Below are 21965 nucleotides of genomic sequence, written 5' to 3'. Positions count from 1 at the left end.
CCTTCAGATTTTTTTCCAGAGTCCATAGTCTCTCATTGTTCACCTCCCCTTCCAATTTCCCCCAACTGCCTTCTCCTAACTCCCCATGTCCTGCATGCTATTTGTTATGCTCCACAAAAAATTTGTAATAATTTTTGAACAAAAGACCCAATATTTTCTTTTTTCCCTCATATGCTGTGACTTTGATTTCCATGACTTATTCATTGCAAAACAGAAGCCTGCATCTCCTCCCTCTCCCTTAACCATTTTGCCCAACACCCACTCCCCTAAGCACTCCACATTTTCATTTTGCATTGGACCTACAAAATATGTAGCAAATTCTGACTGGTGACATGAGAATGGGATTAAGAATGAGTATGGGCTGTGATGAAGGTGGGGTAGATTGCTCTTTCAACAAATGATGAACTGCGCCATTTAATCCTAGGGCTTCATGAACTTGAGAATAAAATATCTATGTTAAAATTTTCCATGCCCTCCATCACATCATAATCCATCACATCATAATTTCAGAAAATCATGACCCACAGGAAACAAAGGAAATTGTCCTGCTTCTTTATTCTCCTCCAAGGGGCTGGTCCTTACCACAATGGAAAGCAGCTCTTCTGGAAGACCCATGAACATGGGGAAAACTGACCAACATATTTTCTAAATTTACTTTTCCTGTTGCACATGTTTATCTTAAATCCTTCCTTAAGTGAAGAAAGGTATAAAAACATGAATATGATATGTGTTATGGGTTGAATTTTGATATCCAACCCCCACAAAAAGTTTATGTTGGAGTCTTAACCCCCAGTACCCCACAATGTGACCTTATCTAGAGATAGGGTCTTTATAGAGGTAAATAAGTTCATTATGGTGGCTCCTTTCCAATAAGACTGATATCGTTTTAATAAGGGGAAATTTGGACACAGAGATAGGCATTCATAGAGGAAAGATGACATGAAGAGGCATAGTGAGAAGATTGCTATCTACTAGCCAAGGAAAGGGCCTGGAACAGATCCTTCCCTCATAGTCTTGAAAAGGAACCAACTTTACCGACACCTTGAATTTGGTCTCATAGCCTCACGAAACACAAGACAATAAATTTCTGTTGTTCAAATCGCCTAGCCTGTGGCACTTTGTTATAGCAGCCATAGCAAACTAATGCAGTATATGTGTGTAAAAATAACAACATACTAATAATTTCATCATTGCATATTTATCCAAGTTACCCAATAGTATTAAAAAGAAATATTATAAAGAAATCTATGGGGTACAAATGAAAATGAGTTTCATTGTTTTTAATCAGACTCTATATAAAGAAAGAGATTCGGATCAATGCCATGAAACACACTTACCTTCAAAGGCCTGAATTATGCCATGAAGGAACTACAGTATTTTTACATGTATACTTTCGTGAATGCTTATGGGCATTTATTTCATGACAAAAATTCATGAGTTGGGCTGTTCTCCCAGAGTCTCAAGATGAATTTGGATGACATATCTTCCTTGAACTCTTCCTTTTTTGGTTCCAGTTTCGATCTTTGTAAAATAATTTTGGCATTCATCAAACTGGAAAGATCGATTTGAATTGGTTTTAGCTCTGACTTTATTTTTAAGTATTGTGAAAGGTGATGCAATAGTTCTGAGACAATTGTTGCTATCTTGTCTTACCTGGGCACTTGCTTATCAAACCCCTTTGGTCAATTGGTCTTAATTGTGCATGCTGACTGAAGACTGTTTATGGAGACAGAAGGGAAGGAGGAACTTCAGAAACAGCAGGCATCCTGAAAGAGGAAGAAAATTTCTTTTTTTCTTTTTTTTTAAGATTTTATTTATTTATTTGACAGAGAGATCACAAGTAGGCAGAGAGGCAGGCAGAGAGAAGGGGGGAAGCAGGCTTCCTGCTGAGCAGAGAGCCCGATGCAGGGCTCGATCCCAGGACTCTGAGACCATGACCTGAGCTGAAGGCAGAGGCTTTAACCCACTGAGCCACCCAGGCGCCCCAGGAAGAAAATTTCTAGTTATAAAGTTAAGTGATCCAATAGCTATAGCGAAATCAATCCAAGCAAAACTCTAGCTATTGGGGAAACAAACTTCATTAGGGTGGGTGGGTGATAAATTCAGAAGCTGAGATTTTGGATGGTGTGTTGTTTAATTTTGCTTTAAAGACCTCTACTTGTAGAGCCAGATGAACAATTCTAGGCACTTAAGGATTTGGAAACTTCATTTTCTACTGGCATCAAATAAGAAGTGAAATCTCAATTGAGATGATGGAGTCCAAACTAAATTCAAATGTGAGAAGTCTATAAATCATGATGCCAAGACTTGGAACACAGGGGATGCTGGCCATAGATTCTGGTTAGAGACAAGCCAATGTCAGGACTGTGGCCACAAGACAGGAAGTAAGATCAGGAAACCAAACAGGGGTGCAGGCATTCCTACTGGAGGTGCAGCCAGGTCCATAAGCCAGGAGTGGGACAGCCAAGCGTGCCAGGCCAGCATGTGGACAGGACTTTTGTCAAGCAGAAACAGAGGTGGAATCACTGCTTTGGGAAACCAGAAGTGGGTTCTGTTCCAATAATGCTCAACGCCTGTCTCTTGCCTGTGACACAGCAGTCCAAGGAAGATGGTGAATGGGCAAAGGCAGCTGGAGGAGGCAAGAGTGGTTTGTCCTTGGCCTAGAAGACTATGAACATGTAGGAGGCCAGGGAACTCCAAAATTTTTTTTCTGAATTATGCCACAGTTAGGGTTTTCTAGGTCACCAGCCCTTTAACATGGACCTATATGAATTATGGAACTAAAGTCATAATTATATGCTATAATATATACATCACATATAGTATGCAATATGTAATAATCCTATATGGTTTATTGGAACTAAACCAGATAAAGGCAAAATGTCACTTTGCTATTTTGAAATACTCATCGTGGGAAAGAGAGCCAAAGGGACTTTCATTCAACAAATAATTATTAAACGTCCTCTATGAACCCAGCACTGTACAAGGCTGAGTGCCTACCATGATGAAAGAGATTCAGTCTCTCACTTCAAAGAGCTCACAGACCAGAAAGGCAGATAGAAGACAATAATCACAGTGCAGCTAAATGTGCAAACTAGAGCTGTGGGCCCAGTTATGGCTCAAGAGTATAAGAGAAGCTGAAGGGTAGTGGTCCCACTGGGAGGTGGTGGTGGCTAAGGGAAGACTTGTCTTGAAGCTATGTTTGCATATAAGCACATCATATCTTACTCAGGTTGTACACTGTTTGGGGTGGTAGAAGGATAGGGTTTGCTACCCAGAGCTGGGTCTATGATATGACATAGGAGGCACTTATCTTGCCTTGGCGCCCCCCAAAAAGTCAGTTATCAAGCTAAATAATATTTCAATGCAATATTTTTGAAAACAAAAATTAATGTAAAAAAATTCATGATAAAAAAATATCAAAAATTTCAGACTGGATCAGTGTTAAGCTGCCTTGGAACTATGGCAAAAGGAAAAGTTAGTGATACTGGTCCTATCGTCTAAAATTTTGATATTTTGTTCATCATGAATTTTCTGTATTTATTTTGATTGTTAAAAACCCTGCATTAAAATATTATTTAACTTCATTATGCTAGGTGAAGCAAGCCAGTCACAGAAAGACACATACTGTATGATTCCATTTCTAGATGAAACGAAATGATCTAGACATTCCAGATATCTAGAAGAGGTAAATTCCTAGAGACAGAAAATAGAATAGTGGATACTAGGGCTGGAGGGAGGAGAAATGGGGAGTTATTTCTTAAATGAGTACAGGGATTTTGTTTGGGGAAATAAAAAATTCTGGAAATGAATAGAAGTGGTAGTTGCACAACATTGTGAATGCACTTAATGACACTGAACTGCACACTTAAAAATGGTCAAAATTGAGGGAGGAGTCAAGATGGCAGAGAAGTGGCAGGCTGAGACAACATCAGGTAGCAGGAGATCAGCTAGATAGCTTATCAAACCATTCTAAACACCTACAAATTCAACAGGAGATTGAAGAGAAGAAGAGCAGCAATTCTAGAAACAAAAAATCGACCACTTTCTGAAAGGTAGGACCAGTGGAGAAGTGAATCCAAAGCGACGGGAAGATAGACCTTGCGGGGACGGGCCAGCTCCCAGCAAGTGGCAGAGCAACGGAGCACAAAATCAGAACTTTTAAAAGTCTGCTCCACTGAGGGACATCGCTCCAGAGGCTAAGATGGGGTGAAGCCCACACAGGTCCCACGGGGTCACAGAAGGATCGGGGGTGTCTGAGTGTCACAGAGCTCACAGGTATTAGAGCGGGGAAGCTGGCTACAGGGATGGAGCTGAGGAGTAAGCTCTCAACTCGGGGTTACCTTGAACTGTGATCTGTGGCACAGACCACTGCTCTGTGAGCAGGGACCCGACAAGATCTGGGGAGACCCCCCTGGAAGAGTTCAGGGATCTGTGGGGTTCAGAGACTCCAAGTGGGGCTGTGTGCCAGAGACAGAGACGCTTGGTCACAGGCTGGGTGAGCTCGGAGTGTGGCCGGAGGCCGGGGAGATGCGAGTGATTGAGCGCTTTTCTCCGAGTTTGCACTGAGGAGTGGGGCCCCGAGCTCTCAGCTCCTATAGGCCAGAGATTGGGAGGCTGCCATTTTCATTCTTGTCCTCCAGAAATCTATGGAATGCGTTCAGGGAACAAAAGCTCTTGAAAGCAAACCTGAGCCGATTACTTAGCCTGGCCCCTGGTAAGGATGGTGCAATTACGCCTCAGGCAAAGACAATTGAGAATCACTACAACAGGCCCCTCCCCCAGAAGATCAACAAGAAATCCAGCCAAGACCAAGTTCACTTACCAAGGAGAACAACGGAATTCCAGAGGAGGAGAAAGCAAAGCATGGAATTCATGGCTTTCTTCTCATGATTCTTTAGTCTTGCAAAGTTAATTAATTTTTTTAAATTTTATTTTTTTTCTTCTGCTATTTTTTTAAATTGTACCCTTTCCTCTTTTAATGTTTTTTAACTAGTTTATCTTAACAATACCTTCCATTAAAAAAAATATCTTTTGAACCTTCATTATTATAGTCATATTTTATCCTTCATTGTATCTAACTTTATTTTTTGTATACACATAGGGTTTTTTTTTTTCTAAAAAAATCTGGGGTACAACTTCTTCTAATGGATCAAAATACACCCTAAATCTAGCACAGGGCTTTGTTCTAGTCTCCAGTCAGAGAAAATTCTCTCCACCTTCTTTTTCTTTATTCTCCCAACCAACTTATCTTATCAACTCCTTTTTTAGAAATTAAAAAAATTTTTTTTCATCTTTATAGTCATATTCCATCTCTTCACTGTGTTTACCCTTATATATGTTTTTCATTCTTTAAAATTTTGGGAGGTAGTTTCTTCTAAGAGACCAAAATACTCCCAAAATTAAGTGGGTGTCCCTGTTGTAGTCACCAGTCTTATATATATATATTTTTTTTCTTTTTTATATTTTTTCTTTATTTGTTTTCTTTTTTAAATTTTTTTTCCTGAACTTCTCTTTACCTCCTTTCTCCCCGCCAACCCCACGATTTGGGGTCTTTTCTGATTTGGTTAAAGCACATTTTCCTGGGGTCTTTGCCACCCTTTTAGTATTTTATTCCCTCCTTCATATATTCTTATCTGGATAAAATGACAAGGCAGAAAAACTCACCACAAACAAACAAACAAACAAACAAACAAACAAACAGAACAAGAGGCAGTACTGAAGGCCAGGGACCTAATTAATATGGACATTGGTAATATGTCAGATCTAGAGGTCAGAATGACGATTCTTAAGGTGCTAGCAGGGCTCAAAAAAAAGCATAGAGATATTAGAGAAACCCTGTCTGGAGAAATAAAAACCCTTTCTGGAGAAATAAAAGAACTAAAATCTAACCAAGTTGAAATTAAAAAAAGCTATTAATGAGGTGCAATAAAAAATGGAGGCTCTTACTGCTAGGATAAATGAGGCAGAAGAGAGAATTAGTGATATAGAAGACCAAATGACAGAGAATAATGAAGCTGAGCAAAAGAGATACAAACAACTCCTGGACCACGAGGGGAGAATTCGAGACATAAGTGATACCATAAGACGAAACAACATTAGAATAATTGGGATTCCAGAAGAAGAAGAAAGAGAGAGGGGAGCAGAAGGTATATTGGAGAGAATTATTGTAGAGAATTTCCCTAATATGGTAAAGGGAACAAGCATCAAAATCCAGGAGGTGCAGAGAATCCCCCTCAAAATCAATACGAATAGGTCCATACCCTGTCATCTAATAGTAAAATTTACAAGTCTTAGTGACAAAGAGAAAATCCTGGAAGCAGCCCGGGACAAGAAGTCTGTAACATACAATGGTAAAAATATTTGATTGGCAGCAGACTTATCCACAGAGACCTGGCAGTCCAGAAAGAACTGGTATGATATATTCAGAGCACTAACGAGAAAAACATGCAACCAAGAATATCCAGCTAGGCTGTTATTGATAATAGAAGGAGAGATAAAAAGCTTCCAGAACAAACAAAAACTAAAAGAATTTGTAAACATGAAACTAGCTCTACAGGAAATATTGAAAGGGGTCCTCTAAGCAAAGAGAGACCCTAAAAGTGTTAGATCAGAAAGGAACAGAAACAATATACAGTAACAGTTACCTCACAGGCAATACAATGGCACTAAATTCATATCTCTCAATAGTTACCTGTAAATGGGCTAAATGCCCCAATCAAAAGACACAGGGTATCAGAATTGATTTAAAAAACCCCACCAATATGCTGTCTACAAGAAACTCATTTTAGACCCAAAGACACCTCCAGATTTAAAGTGAGGGGGTGGAAAACAACTTACATGCTAATGGACATCAAAAGAAAGCTGGAGTGGCAATCCTTATATCAGATCAATTAGATTTTAAGCCAGAGACTATAGTAAGAGATGGGGAAGGACACTATATCATACTCAAAGGGTCTATCCAACAAGAAGATCTAACAATTTTAAATATCTATGCCCCTAACGTGGGAGCAGCCAACTATATAAACCAATTAATAACAAAATCAAAGAAACACATCAACAATAATACAATAATAGTAGGGGACTTTAATACTCCCCTCACTGAAATGGACAGATCATCCAAGCAAAAGATCAATAAGGAAATAAAGGCCTTAAATGACACACTGGACCAGATGGACATCACAGATATATTCAGAACATTTCATCCCAAAACAACAGAAATCAATGAAATAGAAACCAAACAACAACAACAACAAAAACCAAAAACCAAAAAACAGTAGAACAAATCAACAAAACTAGGAGGTGGTTCTTTGAAAGAATTAATAAGGTTGATAAACCCCTGGCCAGACTTATCCAAAAGAAAAAAGACCCAAATAAATAAAATCATGAATGAAAGAGGAGAGATCACAACCAACACCAAAGAAATACAAACAATTATAAGAACATACTATGAGCAACTCTACGTTAGCAAATTTGACAATCTGGAAGAAATGGATGCATTCCTAGAGACATATAAACTACCACACCTGAGCCAGGAAGAAACAGAAAACCTGAACAGACCCATAACCAGTAAGGAGATTGAAATAGTCATCAAAAATCTCCAAAGAAAGAAGAGCCCAGGACCAGACGGCTTCCCAGGGGAATTCTACCAAACATTTAAAGAAGAATTAATTCCTATTCTCCCGAAACTATTCCAAAAAATAGAAATGGAAGGAAAACTTCCAAACTCATTTTATGAGGCTGGATAACCTTGATCCCAAAACCAGACAAGGATCCCATCAAAAAAGAGAATTACAGACCAATATCTTTGATGAACACAGATGCAAAAATTCTCACCAAAATACTAGCCAATAGGATCCAACAGTACAGTAAAAGGATTATTCACCACGACCAAGTGGGATTTATTCCAGGGCTGCAAGGTTGGTTCAACATCTGCAAATCAATCAATGTGATACAATACATTAATAAAAGAAAGAACAAGAACCATATGATACTCTCCATAGATGCTGAAAAAGCATTTGACAAAGTACAGCATCCCTTCCTGATCAAAACTCTTCAAAGTGTAGGCATAGAGGGCACATACCTCAATATTATCAAAGCCATCTATGAAAAACCCACCGCAAATATCATTCTCAATGGAGAAAAACTGAGAGCTTTTCCGCTAAGGTCAGGAACACGGCAGGGATGTCCATTATCACCACTGCTATTCAACATAGTACTAGAAGTCCTAGCATCAGCAATCAAACAACAAAAAGAAATTAAAGGCATCCAAATCAGCAAAGAAGAAGTCAAACTATCACTCTTTGCAGATGATATGAGACTATATGTGGAAACCCAAAAGACTTCACTCCAAATCTGCTAGAACTTTTACAGGAATTTAGTAAAGTGTCAGGATATAAAATCAATGCACAGAAATCAGTTGCATTTCTTTACACCAACAACAAGACAGAAGAAAGAGAAATTAAGGAGTCAATCCCATTTTCAATTGCACACAAAACCATAAGATACCTAGGAATAAACCTAACAAAGAGGCAAAGAATCTATACTCAGAAAACTATAAAGTACTCATGAAAGAAATTGAGGAAGACACAAAGAAATGGAAAAATGTTCCATGCTCATGGATTGGAAGAAAAAATATTGTCAAAATGCCTATACTACCTAAAGCTATCTACACATTTAATGCAATCCCTATCAAAATCTCATCCATTTTTTCAAAGAAATGGAACAAATAATCCTAAAATTTATATGGAACCAGAAAAGACCCAAATAGCCAAAGGAATATTGAAAAAGAAAGCCAAAGTTCGTGGCATCACAATTCTGGACTTCAAGCTCTATTACAAAGCTGTCATCATCAAGACAGTATGCTACTGGCACAAAAACAGACACATAGATCAATGGAACAGAATAGAGAGCCCAGAAATAGACCCTCAACTCTATGGTCAACTCATCTTCAACAAAGCAGGAAAGAATGTCCAATGGAAAAAAGACAGTGTCTTCAACAAAAGGTGTTGGGAAAATTGAATGGCCACATGCAGAAAAATGAAACTGGACCATTTCTTTACACCACACATGAAAATAGACTCAAAATGGATGAAGGACCTCAATGTGAGACAGGAATCCATCAAAATCCTTGAGGAGAACACAAGCAGCAACCTCTTCGACCTCAGCCACAGCAATTTCTTCCTAGGAACATCGCCAAAGGCAAGGGAAGCAAGGGCAAAAATGAACTATTGGGACTTCATCAAGATCAAAAGCTTTTGCACAGCAAAGGAAACAGTTAACAAAACCAAAAGACAACTGACAGAATGGGAGAAGATATTTGCAAACAACATATCAGATAAAGGGCTAGTATCCAAAGTTTATAAAGAGCTTACCAAACTCAACATCCCCAAGAACAAATAGTCCAATCAAGAAATGTGCAGAGGACATGAACAGACATTTCTGCAAAGAAGACATCCAGACGGCCAACAGACATATGAATAAGTGCTCCACATCACTGAGCGTCAGGGAAGTACAAATCAAAACCACAAATACCACCTCACCCCAGTCAGAACGGCTAAAATTAGCAAGTCAGGAAATGACAGATGGTGGCGAGGATCAGAGAAAGGGGAACCCTTCTACACTGTTGGTGGGAATGCAAGCTGGTGCAACCACTCTGGAAAACAGCATGGAAGTTCTTCAAAAAGTTGAAAAGAGAGCTACCCTATGACCCAGCAATTGCACTACTGGGTATTTACCCTAAGGATACAAATGTAGTGATCTGAAGGGGCATGTGCACCTGAATGTATATAGCAGCAATGTCCACAATAATCAAACTAGGGAAAGAACCTAGATGTCCATCAACAGATGAATGGATAAAGAAGAAGTGGTATATATATATATATATATATATATATATATATATATATATATATATATATATAATGGAATACTATGCAGCCATCAAAAGAAATGAAATCTCACCATTTGCGATGACATGGATGGAACTAGAGGGTATTATGCTTAGCGAAATAAGTTAATCAGAGAAAGACAACTATCATATGATCTCCCAGATATGAGGAAGTACATATGCAATATTGGGGGTTTGGGGGTAGGAAATGAATAAATGAAACAAGATGGGATCAGGAGGGAGACAAAGCCTAAGAGACTCTCAATCTCACAAAACAAACAGGGTTGCCAGGGGTAGGGGTGTAGGGAGAGGGTGGTGGGGGTTATGGACACTGCGGAGGGTATGTGCTATGGTGAGTGCTGTGAAGTGTATAAACCTGGCGATTCACAGACCTGTACCCCTGGGGCTAATAATACATTATATGTTTATAAAAAATTTTAAAAATTATATTAAAAAAACTTTAAAAAAAGGTCAAAATCACAAACTTTATGTTATGTACATTTTCCTACAATATAAGTCTTACGGATCTTTCTTTCTGATTGTTTTGGCACCCCTTTACTTTTGCCCAATTCCCATCATCCTAATCCCCACCCTTGCACGAGCACAAGGTTGAGAGGCAGCACAAACTAAAGAAAGATCATGTCGGGGAGAGAGAGGACCTGGCAGAGGAGATGTTACATGAACTGAGCTTAAAGGAGGAGGAGGAGATGGGAAGGCATTCCCAGGAGGAGGACCAGCACATGACAGCAGAGAAGTGTGATAGAGAGAGTGTTGCCCCCTATTGGTTGAGTGCTCTACTGTTGCTAAGAAGAAGCTACCTGGAGTTACCGTTCTGAGCTCTGTTTCTAGAAGCCAAATTGTGGTTCTGCCACTCATCTTCTTGGTGCCTCAGTTTCTCCATTTGTAACATGCAGATGGATAATGTTAGTAACCACCTCTGAGTGTTATCAAGAGAATTTTTTTTTAAAGATTTTATTTATTTATTTGACAGAGAGAGAGATCACAAGCAGGCAGAGAGGCAGGCAGAGAGAGAGGAGGAAGCAGGCTCCCCGCTGAGCAGAGAGCCCGATGCGGGGCTCGATCCCAGGACCCTGAGATAATGACCCGAGCCGAAGGCAGTGGCTTAACCCACTGAGCCACCCAGGCGCCCCTATCAAGAGAATTTAATGAGTTCCTATTTGTGAAGCATGTAGAACTCATCTTGCACACAGTAAATTCTAAGTGAGTGTTAAAATATCAGAAATAAAGAAATAAAATAATGTTGCAGATCATCCTTTTGAGGCGTTGTCAAAGAAGGCCAGGGTAAAATTCTGGGAAGTTTTAGCGTAGAAGCACTATTAAGTACAGGAATTTCTGGTGTCTGGGAAGCTGAGAGATCCAGGTAAACAGATGTCCATATAAGAGAAAACTCTGGCACAGGGTCATGGTGCAAGCAGTCACAAGTGTGCAAGCAAACCCAAGAACTCAGTGGGATCCTGACCTCCCAGTGGGTAGGCTTTAAAACTGGAAGAAGGCCACTGTGTACAAGGGTTGGCTGCTATTCTCTCCTTTCCCAAGATATGAGCTGATGACTCAGTTTGCTGCAGGAATTTGGTCAATTGCTGAGAAAGGTTTAGTAGCTTCTAGAATCTATTTTTTTGGAGGGGGGGGATCCGTTTTATAGATATAATGTCATAAAGACACAGACACCCATGACAAGTTCACATCCAACAACTTGACCCTCTCTGCCTGGCAGTTAGCTGCTTTTCACATACTCATTGCTCTGCCTGAAATGCTCCCCACTTCCCTTCTGTCTGAACCTTCTGGAACTCCCATTTGTCCTCCTGATCTTAGTTTTAATGTCACTTATACAGGGAAACTGTCTCTACTCCCCTAGATGATATATGACACCCTGGCACTGTGTGCCTTTCCTTCATGTCCTTTGTCACAGTTTGTAATACGTTCATTTTGGGGATTATTTGTAGGTTGCCTGTTTTCTTCCTGACACAGCAAGCTCTGTGAAGGGCAGGTTTTGTTTTTTTGTTCAATATGGTATTCTTGATGCCTATGCTGTGCCAGGACGATGTAAATGCTCACTAAATATTTGTTGAACACAATGATATTTCTGTTGGATAATGAATGACTGCATTGATAATATGCCATATCCAGCCACCCAAAAGGGTCTCTTGGTTTTCTAAATCCATAGGGATTCCTTTGGTAGTAAGTGATTGGCAAGTTTGGGCTTGTAAGCTGCTTTCAGATCAGGATCGATCATATGCAACGTGTCTACTGATCAGGGCTCTCTTACTGCAGCTGAAGCTCTTAGTTGGTCTCCAGAGTAACAACCCGAATGGCATGGGACCAGGTTCTGTCATCTTAAGTGGGCTGTCCTTGTCCTACTGTGATTCCTGAGGGACCACCTCAAAGATCACTAGGAGTGCTGGTCAGTTTCCTGGAGTGGGAGTATTACATAGAGTGGGGATAGGTTGAACCCCCTGATGGTTTTGTCACACACGATTAGAAATAGGGAACAATGCCACTGAGATGTCATCAGGTCTAATGTGGCTGGCCGTATTAAACGGTAGAAATAATAATGGAAGAAATGTGAACCTCTCTTTGCTGCAGGGTGCGTTGCTGAGGAAATGAAGAACGTCACATTCAAAACCTCATTTCCTCTCTTAACTACAAGGGATTTTAGCATCAAAGGACTTCATACCCAGACCTCAACCTTGTAAAAACTCAGCCTGCAAAGGAAACCAGCAGGGGGCGCTGCTACCCTTTCTAAGACTCTTTTGGCTTGCACGGTAAGACAGTGACATCTGGATTAGGAACCAAAGATGATCAAGTCTGATATTTATGACCCTGAAAAAGGTTACAAACCTGAAAAAAGAAAGGTTTATGGTGGTGTAATTTATATGCTTTCTTTAAAAGTCACATGAACCGAGTTTGTATAAGCAATCTGTTTGCCACATAAAAATATCCTCATTTAGTCTGGGAAAATCACTTTGCGATAGAAAGGATGACCCAAGCTTTGGGAACATTGATTTAACATGATCCAAATGCACACATCAGTTTCAGGTCATCTGAGCTAGACGGGGCTGTAAGAACTGGGGTGTGATTTCTCAGTGTGGAAACAACTAAGGGAGATTGAAACATGATTTTGATAAATGAAGGTGGGGGGAGTTTTCCATAGTTCTTACACTAAATATCAAAATCTGATTTTAGCTTGAGGCCTTCAGAGCGAGTACAACAAGCAGGAAGTTAGAGGGAAGTGAGTGGCCTTATCTGCGGAGGTCTAGCTGGTGTATCTAACTCCCTAGGTCATGGCCCTGGTATAAGGGGCCGGGGTTTTTGAAAATTTGTGCCACCTGAGAGGAGACTGACTCCGAAAGCCTCTCCATTTCCAGCTGGGTTTCGTGTTTTTCTCAGGGACATGTCATTGTGGACTGGAGTGGACAGTCACATCAGTCGCCCCAGGCATCCTCGCTTCTGTTGCTGAACGTGAAGCAGATGCTCAAACAGCATGAGCCTCTCACAGCGAGGTGGGGGGTGGACAGCCCTTGCCGCCTCTGGGGCGGTCTGTCTGCGGAGCGCTGGTGGGTTGTGGCCATGTCCCCGTTCTCCTTATATGATCCTGACTGCTTTGGTGGGTACTACTGATGACCCCCATGTGTTCCTCTCAGGCCTTCTGATGCCCAGCAGAGGGGCCAGCTGCAAGCCCTGATGGGGGAAACGGAGGAGGAAAGGCGTTTCAGGAGGCACTCTGAGGCCGAAGGATAGCAGCGGCAAGGAAAGCAGACATTCCCCTCAGGCTTGGTGAGTGTTCCTCATTCACGGTTCTGGCCACAGACATTTCCTGGGAAACATCACTGTTCGTACCTGTTTTTTCAGTCCTGGGGCTATTCCTAACACCTCCAATTCTTTCATGTTAACGAGAAGGAGAGTTGACTTACCTGCCATTTCAAGCCAGCAGAGGGGGAATTTCGGTCGAAGTTGGCCCCACAGAGCTTGAGGCTTGATTGAGAGTTTGATCTGGGGAAGCTAAATAATTATCAATCCACTGTAAAGGGGGGGGGGGCGCGAATATTTCATGTCATGTGTCACATGCCGCTTCCCTAATAGAAGATCTATGAATCTTTTTTCCTTGTGAAGAATAAAACACTCCAAAGCTCTGGAGTGTTTAGGAATTTGCCTCCCCTCAGAAGCTGAGGGCTGCCAGTGGCCATGTGGGGGAGTGTGGGGGCCCTGGCTGCCTGAGACCCACACCTGTGCCTTGGCCCCCACAGAGATTAGAACAAGACTGCCAGCTCAGGGGCAAGAGCTGGGTGACACGGTGCACATAAGCGCTGGCAGATGTTGGAATGTTTAAGAGACAAGGGGCTGGTCCTATTTGCTGGGGTGGGATTGATTAATGGAGGTGGGGCCAATGCAAATTCAACAAGCCAAGGAGACTGCTGGCAGGAGAGCTGGTGTTTGAACACTTTTTGTAAAGACTTCGTGGAGGTCTTTAAAAATAGGGTAAGTCCCCATGTGTCTGGAGATTTAGTGGGAGGTCTTCCCATAAGCTTGGGTGTGGATTCGATGAACCCTCAAAGTCTTTTTAACATGCTGATTCTGTGGTCAAGATTAGACAGACACATGTGGCCACAAAAGAAATAAAATAGGAATCCAATGGAAAGTTTTATGTTCTGTATCTTGAGTTCCTGCCTATTTCCAAATGGAAGCTAATCTATTGTATGCCTCAAGATCGATCCTGTCCTGTCTCTGTTTCAAAAGCTCAGTAGAACCGATTCTCTTCATCTTGACCTTAGCATTCTGCTTTAATGTAGAAACATTTGTTCCAATCCTTCTTAAAAACCCAAAGCAACGGGCCAAAGAAACGTACTCTCCTAGGATATTACAGATATACCTATTTGAAGTCATTCATTTAAACCTCTCATTCCTAATTCCATCAACATAATTTGGTTTGTCTGTTAACATTTACAATTTGTCCCAGAAGAAATAACCGCCATTCCAAACAAACCCAAACTCCCAACAAGTATCTTATAGAAACTGTCTTTTTCTTTGTTGGTGATTTTTGCTCGAAACAAGAGGATCTTGTGGTGTGATCAAATGTTTTGAATACCCAAGGAGGGCCTCCTTTTGAAGGTTTATGCACTGCAGTCTCTCTCAAGATTTGAATTTACTCAGAGAAGAAAGGTGAACTGCATTTGTTCCAAGTAAAATATACATCTGTATTATTCACCATCGCACCCCTATTCCATTATAAACAAATACTGACCTTGTTCTTGTGATGTGAAGCCAGAGGGGGTGTGAAATAGAGCAAGGAGAGGAGTCTGATGCAGAAATATGAACGTTCCAAGCAACAGAAACACAATATTTAAAAGGAGTAGGGAAGGTCCCAAGTTGGTCTTTCTAATTCCTATTCTGTTGCTGACCTTGGGGGAAATAATGCAATAGTTATCAGTCACTTTGGGAAAATTGCCTGTTATTTCAGATTGCCAGTTGGATTTTTCTTTTTCCTTAGGATCCATTTCTTGGAAGTCCTTCTGTTTCTTTCTTTTGGCCTTAAGAACTTCTTTTGAGAATTTTTTTTTGGGTGAACTCTTGGCCTACATACTAGAAATCAGTTTCCACTTGGATGCCAAGCAAATTCACTCCTTTCAGTGGGGCTGGGAACTACTTCCCTATTTGTGATTTTTCTTAGTGTGACATCCTAGGAAAGGCTTTTGAAAGGTGGAGTTACTTGGCAAACATTATATTAGAAAAAAGAAAGGGAATACAGGTTGGGAGAAGATGCTTAAGATGTGGGATTTTAATGTCAAATGGAAACCACACCCAGTGTTCAGTGTTTTCTCTTGTAAAGTAGGGATAAAAGGAGGAGTAAAAGAGATAATACAGTTATTTCTGCTATAGTGTAATATATGTCTTCTTAAAAATTGAGGCATTATAGAATTTCATGCAGTAAAAATGATGGGGCTTATGGGAAAAATAGAATTGGGTAGAACATTCAACACCTGTATAATCTAGTAAGGAATACCCTTCCAAAAACCCAATAAAAGTTTTAAACATCTTAAATACCTAATAATTTTTTTTTTTTAAACTAGGGTATATAGAGCACTTCACCTTACCGAAAGCATGAGGTTTGCTTGGTGGCAGCATACCATGAAATGTGGGGGTTTCTGAGTTCTGGAGGAAGAGAGGGAAGGAAGGAAACAGGAAGGACATCCGGTTCCGACACCAAAGAGCTTTGTCCCATTTCCCTTTGGCACTAACCTAAAACAGAAATCCAGTGTTTGTTGTTTTGCCATGTCCTCCTTCCTTTACGAAGCTGCGCATATGGCTGTTAAGTGAGATGGGAAGCCACGTGGGTGGCCACTCTGCCTGACCTTGCGGTCTATCCCGGCAGGTGCCTGTCAGTCCAAGTCCAGCGGGTGACACTTTTGGCATTTTCAGCTCCAGTGGGTAGCCATCTGACCTCATCATCAGTCCTGCCCCAGCAGCCCCAGCACCATCCCTGGCTGCCTCCTCAAGCTTGTTCGAGAGACTCTGAAGCCCCTACAGTTCCCCGTTGAACAGCTTTCTCTGAGATTCTCTGCATCATCCCTGTGGTGTGCCCAAGACCGATTCCCTTAGCCTCTTGTTCTGGTGATATCACAAGTCTTCTTGTTTCTTTTTATGCTTTATCATTTTAAGCTGCTCCTCAAGATCCAGGGCTTTCCCTTTTCATTTGCTACTTGGATTCCTCTACTCAGGATTCTTCTTCATGTTTGGGATGTCACAGATAAGACTTCTGGCAAGACAACTACGTGAACTTGGAAGGAACTGTAAACGCTCATGGGGCAAATCATGTAGGTCAAGTAGGGAAACGGATGAGGGGGGTATGTTTATGTTTCCCCCTTGGTCACAGCATGTGACTCTTTGGTGTTTTTGAATTTACTTGGTGTTTCTAGGTGATATCATTAATAGTCATCTTGTGAAAATTTATATAGCTACCACCGTTTTGTGTCTTGGGGACTTTATCCCCTATTTATCCATCTTGTATCAGTCAATATGAACATCACAAACAAGTTTTGGAGCTGCAAGAGTGTGCATGAACCATGCGTCCAAGCCATACTGGACACAGAACATAGTAAGCACTCAACCGTTGTCAGCTAATGATACATAAATGGACCTTATTGAATCGGTAGCTCAGTGCTTTCAGTAGTATGGTAGAGATGCGTGCATGGTGAGATTTTCCGTTGTGTAATTAGTGAAGACAATTGGATGAGCCCCTGTGGAATAAAGTGTGAGGTGATACATGCACACCTTAGCTTTGCCTCATAGTAGCAGCAAGACTGCCAGAAAAACCTACTCCACACCTTCCACTCTCTCTCTAGTCTCGTATCTGAAAGATGAAGCCATTAAAACCTGCCTTTCCTTTGTACCTGCCTCTCCTGAATTCAAAATGGGAGAGTGAATGAGAAGGCTTTCTGAAAACACTGAAGCATTATAGAAATGTACCATCTTCATTCTGTCACTGAGTTAAGAGACCACAATGCTGGCTGGTGAAAATTGTTTGCAGGTCTAAAAACGGCATTTTTCTCCTCATAGGATTATCCTGTTTTGCTTTTTCATTCCCACCTCATGGGATAGCTGGCCACATGCCCTCCATAATTGGATAGATGCTCCAGAAATTTCTACGGGTGGGCCTGTATTTCCTTTTTGCTTTGCCTCACAAATACCTAGGTTCTTCTTGAAGCCAAATCAGGGTAGGGATGGAGGAACCCTAAAAGCTATTCCCCTCATCCCCAAATCTCTTCCCTTCGAGGCTTTGGAGAGTGTCTGAAATTCTTCCATGAGGTTTATTTTGTTCTTAATTTGGGCCATGAACAATAAAACAGAGGTGGTGCCAAGACGGTCATAAAGGGAGTGCAGTGTCTATACTGTTGTCCGAAACAGACTGGAGTGAGTAAAAAATTTAGCTACCCTAAAGCCATCATGCTGTGAGGAAGCCCAAGTCTCAGAGAGAAGCCATGTGAGATGCTCTTGTTGACAGCCTCAGCCAAGTTCTGTGGGAGTCAGTATAGCCCCGGTGCCAGAAATGTGAGTGAAGGACTTTCCAGATGGTTCCTATCCTCAGCAACTGAGTCATCTTCAGTGTCTGAATCTTCTCAAGTGAGGCCAAAAGATAAACATGCCTGCTGTGCCCTGTTTGATTTCCTGTCATAAACAAATGGTTGCTTTGCCCCACTGATTTTGGGGTGGTTTGTTACTGAGTAATATTAACCAGAACTGTAGACAGCCATAAATGTCCACCTCGGGAAAATTCTGCCCCATCTTCTAAGCATGCTTACCTCCACAGAACAGACCAATTTAAAGTTGTATATAAATGAAAAGAAATATGGCATCTTTAAACTTATGAATATAACCTTATATGTGAATAAGAAATGTTAATTGAATCATGTTTTAAAGGACTAGTGCATTTAATCCTAAACATATGTGCAGGCCAAACTCTGGGTTAGTCCTGAAAAATAAGGACTCCAGAGCCCAGCCTCAGACCATGCTCAAACAGCCTCTCCAGGTGTGGAAATCGACATGTCAATGTTCAGAATCTCTCCAGGCTATTAAGAGACACACCCCTGGCTGAGGAACATTGATTCAGACATTCTACAAGAGCCATTATTATCTACAGGCAGTTGGTGTCAGACTGATAAATTATTGATGAAAATAAAAAATGTGAAAATGTGTGAATCTTAAGGGTTGATTGAAAGCCGAAGTTGGCCTTGTCCTCAAGTCTTTCAAAGCATATTTCAGACATGTTAACAAATTGCCAATTCTGCATGACTAGTTGAGGTAGGAAGGACAAAGTGTGGCGTAACTCAGATATATTTGTTTTTCCAATGCACTCATTCTTCCTAATGAATTAAATTAGATTGTTATGTGTTGAAGGGTAGTGGACCCACAATTACCATTATGAGTGAATTAGGAACCCCCAAAAGGTTTTGAAAATAGCATGTTTTGAAATCAAATTGACACAAAACATTAGCGTAGCATTTGGAATCCTTCTGAAGTCCTTGGCACACCCAAACGCACACAGTATTACTGCTTGGGGTTGCCCTCTACGATCCCTCATTGCTCCATCTTGAGTGCTTTCCCTCCTTTTGGCAAGCATGGCCGGTCACATGGAGGCCATTCACAAACCACACGTGGTCCTCATTAACACTTCATTGCTTCGCATCACAAAGTCTAATACCTGGGTGATTAATTGGATGCTATCAGCAGTAGACTTATTGAGAAGGCAAGACCACAAAATGAAGGCTGAAGGTGCCATGGCGTTGCAAAAGGCTCTGTTTAGGATACTTGTATTTTATGATGACTAGAGTTGAATGTGTGGATTTCCCCCCAGAGTGGTAGGTGCCTGTTTAATGGTTCCTTCTGCTTAATATAATTAGAAAACACCTTCTCCATTTAAAAATTCATATTTTGAGGATTTTTTAGAGCCCACAGCAAGAAAAGTAGATGTTGACTATTCTCTGAATGGTGAATGGGGAGCTGAGAAAAAGTGGTGTGAACTCCCATTTTTGCCAACATCACCAATGATTTGACAGTTGGTATAGATTATGAAAAATAAAAAGTTTGGGATCTGGGGAATTCTAAGAACTTTATGGGGAGAGACTATGTTGTTTAAAAAGTTCTCTGGTATAAAAAGGGAAATTTGGTTTTCTAGTTCATGGAGGGCAAAGTGTTTATACTACAGAGTTCTAGAGAAGTTTGGGACATGTCTAACAGCATTAACAAGTAGGTAATGGATTATATTTCAGCAGGCACATATGATTTAGCAGCAAAACCAAAGACAAGATCCTTTGGATGTATGCAAAGTAGCAGCAGGCCAGTTTGGGGATGTAATAAACATAAGCCACAGCAGTGGGTAATACATGTGGATACCATCTTAGTTATGTGTGTGTGAGGGAAGGTTCTAGATCTTTGAGGGTATATTTGCTGTTGTCTCCAAAGGGAGATGAGCTGGGCCTGGAATGCAGGATGCAGGGTTAATACTGAGATGTACATGCTGTGAAAACAAAAGACGTCTAAATCTTGTACTCCCAGTGGGGGCAATATCAGCCTCCAGGGGACAAATAATGGTCTTTGGGGGCAAAATATCATAATATCGTAAAATATTTTTAAATTAATTAATTAATTAATTTGAGAGAGAGACAGACAGAGAGAGCACAAGCCAGGGGAAGAAGCAGAGGGAGAAGAAGACTCCTGCTGAGCAGGGAGCCCGATGTGGGACTCAGTCCTGGAACTCCAGGATTATGACTTGACCTGAAGGCAGCTACTTTCAAATGAGCCACCAAATGAGCCACCCGGACACCCTCATAAAATATTTTTTAATATGTGAAGCACAGATGTATACAGAGTACACAAACAGATAAACAGTATATCTGTGGCATTAAAATTTTATTAGGGTTGGTTGCTGGCTTTAAAAAGCCTTCTGTGGGGGGTGGGCAATAATGTGAACAAATTTAGTCTAAACAGAGAGGAAAAGTTATCCCTAACACAAAAGTCCAACAAGTTGAAGCTTTTCCATTGTCTGGAGCATTCTTTCCAAGTTCGTGTCTGGAAAAGCACAGGCCCATTGGAGGGAACATCAGCAGATTCTCGTGAACAGCTCTGCTATTTCTCTCCTGACATCCCCAGAGATGTTAAATGTATATCTGCACCAGTGTCTTACTTAGAATGAGACCTTCATTTGGAGCTCTTTCTTAGAAAATGTGTATACTAGGCCTTTCCATGTTTCTTTGCAAGAGATTAGTAGAGATAATGACAGTGCATCCTAATTTTGGAGTGAATGGGCAACTACAACCAGAATGATGCCCCCAAGCCTCTTTAATTCTAGTGTTACGAGGTCAAGGAACAGCCAGGATGTGTGTTTTCTAGTTCCTGCTTATACCGCCTCATGAGGGACCACAACTCCTTCCACGAACCCTTTAGTAGACCCTAGGTGAGTTTCTCTCTATGTCTGTGGGACTCAGGCTCCTCATACTTCCCCACCGTCTCCAGTCTCTGTTGGTGTCCACTGCTCACAGGGTAATTAGGGGAGGGACCTTATCCCTTGTCACTGGCCCTGTTGCTGGTGCCATCCACCCCAAAGGGTCACTGGCCTCCCCAATCTTCGTTGCAGCCCAGCCCCAGAGCTGTCTTGGAAAAAGGGAGACCATCCTCCCAGCTGAGTGCTCTGATGGAGCCTCTAGGTTGGTCTGGAGCAGATGCTGTATCCTTGCCTTCATGGTCCTCACCATCTTCATCCCTGCTCTAAACACACAAGATGGTTTTCTTCCCATAGGATCCCTATGTCTCCGTGTGTCTTAGACTGCTTAGGTGGCTGTAACACAGTGCCATAGACTGAGCGGCTCACAGAAAACAGAAGTTTATTTCTCCCACTTCTGGAGGCTGGAAGTCTGAGGTCAGAGCAGCTTTATGGTTGATGAGGGCTCTCTTCTCAGTTGTAGAGTTCTCACTGTATCCTCACGTGACAAAAAGGGCTAGAGAGCTCTGTAGGGTCTCTGTTATAGGAGCACTAATCCCATTCAGGAGGACCCCACCCTTGTAACCTAACCAAACATAATCCACCTCCTCACACCACCACACTGGGTTAGGATTCCAACATGCGAATTCAGGGAGGAGACGAACATTCAGACCATCGCACCCATGTAAATGAGCTCACTCATTAGACAGGCGAGGGACTACTCCTGGCCTCAAACCCAACCCTCTGTGAGTTAATTCCCAGAATTTTCATGGGTTGCTTTTTACTGGGAAAATGTTGCTAAGTACCCTGGCTTATTTAGAACCTGCCAACACGCAGAGAAAAGAAGTGGGAAAATAAGTTTCTGGGAAATTTTAGCAAAGCGTGAGAGACATTTTTTTTTAAAGATTTTATTTATTTATTTGACAGACAGAGATCATAAGTAGGCAGAGAGGCAGGCAGAGAGAGAGGAGGAAGCAGGCTCCCTGCTGAGCAGAGAGCCCAATGCGGGGCTCCATCCCAGGACCCTGGGATCATGACCTGAGCCGAAGGCAGAGGCTTAACCCACTGAGCCACCCAGGTGCCCCA

At 41.5% G+C, this 21965-nt stretch overlaps 1 long non-coding RNA gene across 2 annotated transcripts in view; it reads left to right on the top strand.

The window, feature by feature from the left end:
• LOC125101746 (uncharacterized) overlaps nucleotides 1-21965 on the top strand; it is a 164915-nt gene that overhangs the window by 73635 nt on the left and 69315 nt on the right. For both annotated transcript variants that reach the window (XR_007127913.1, XR_007127912.1), the window contains exons 3-4: nucleotides 12494-12672; nucleotides 13552-13684. This is a non-coding gene — a long non-coding RNA (uncharacterized LOC125101746). The remainder of the gene's footprint in view (nucleotides 1-12493; nucleotides 12673-13551; nucleotides 13685-21965) is intronic.

Source organism: Lutra lutra, chromosome 6 (assembly GCF_902655055.1).
Source record: "Lutra lutra chromosome 6, mLutLut1.2, whole genome shotgun sequence".
NCBI lineage: Eukaryota > Metazoa > Chordata > Mammalia > Carnivora > Mustelidae > Lutra > Lutra lutra.
This window is presented reverse-complemented; position numbering and strand designations above follow the sequence as displayed.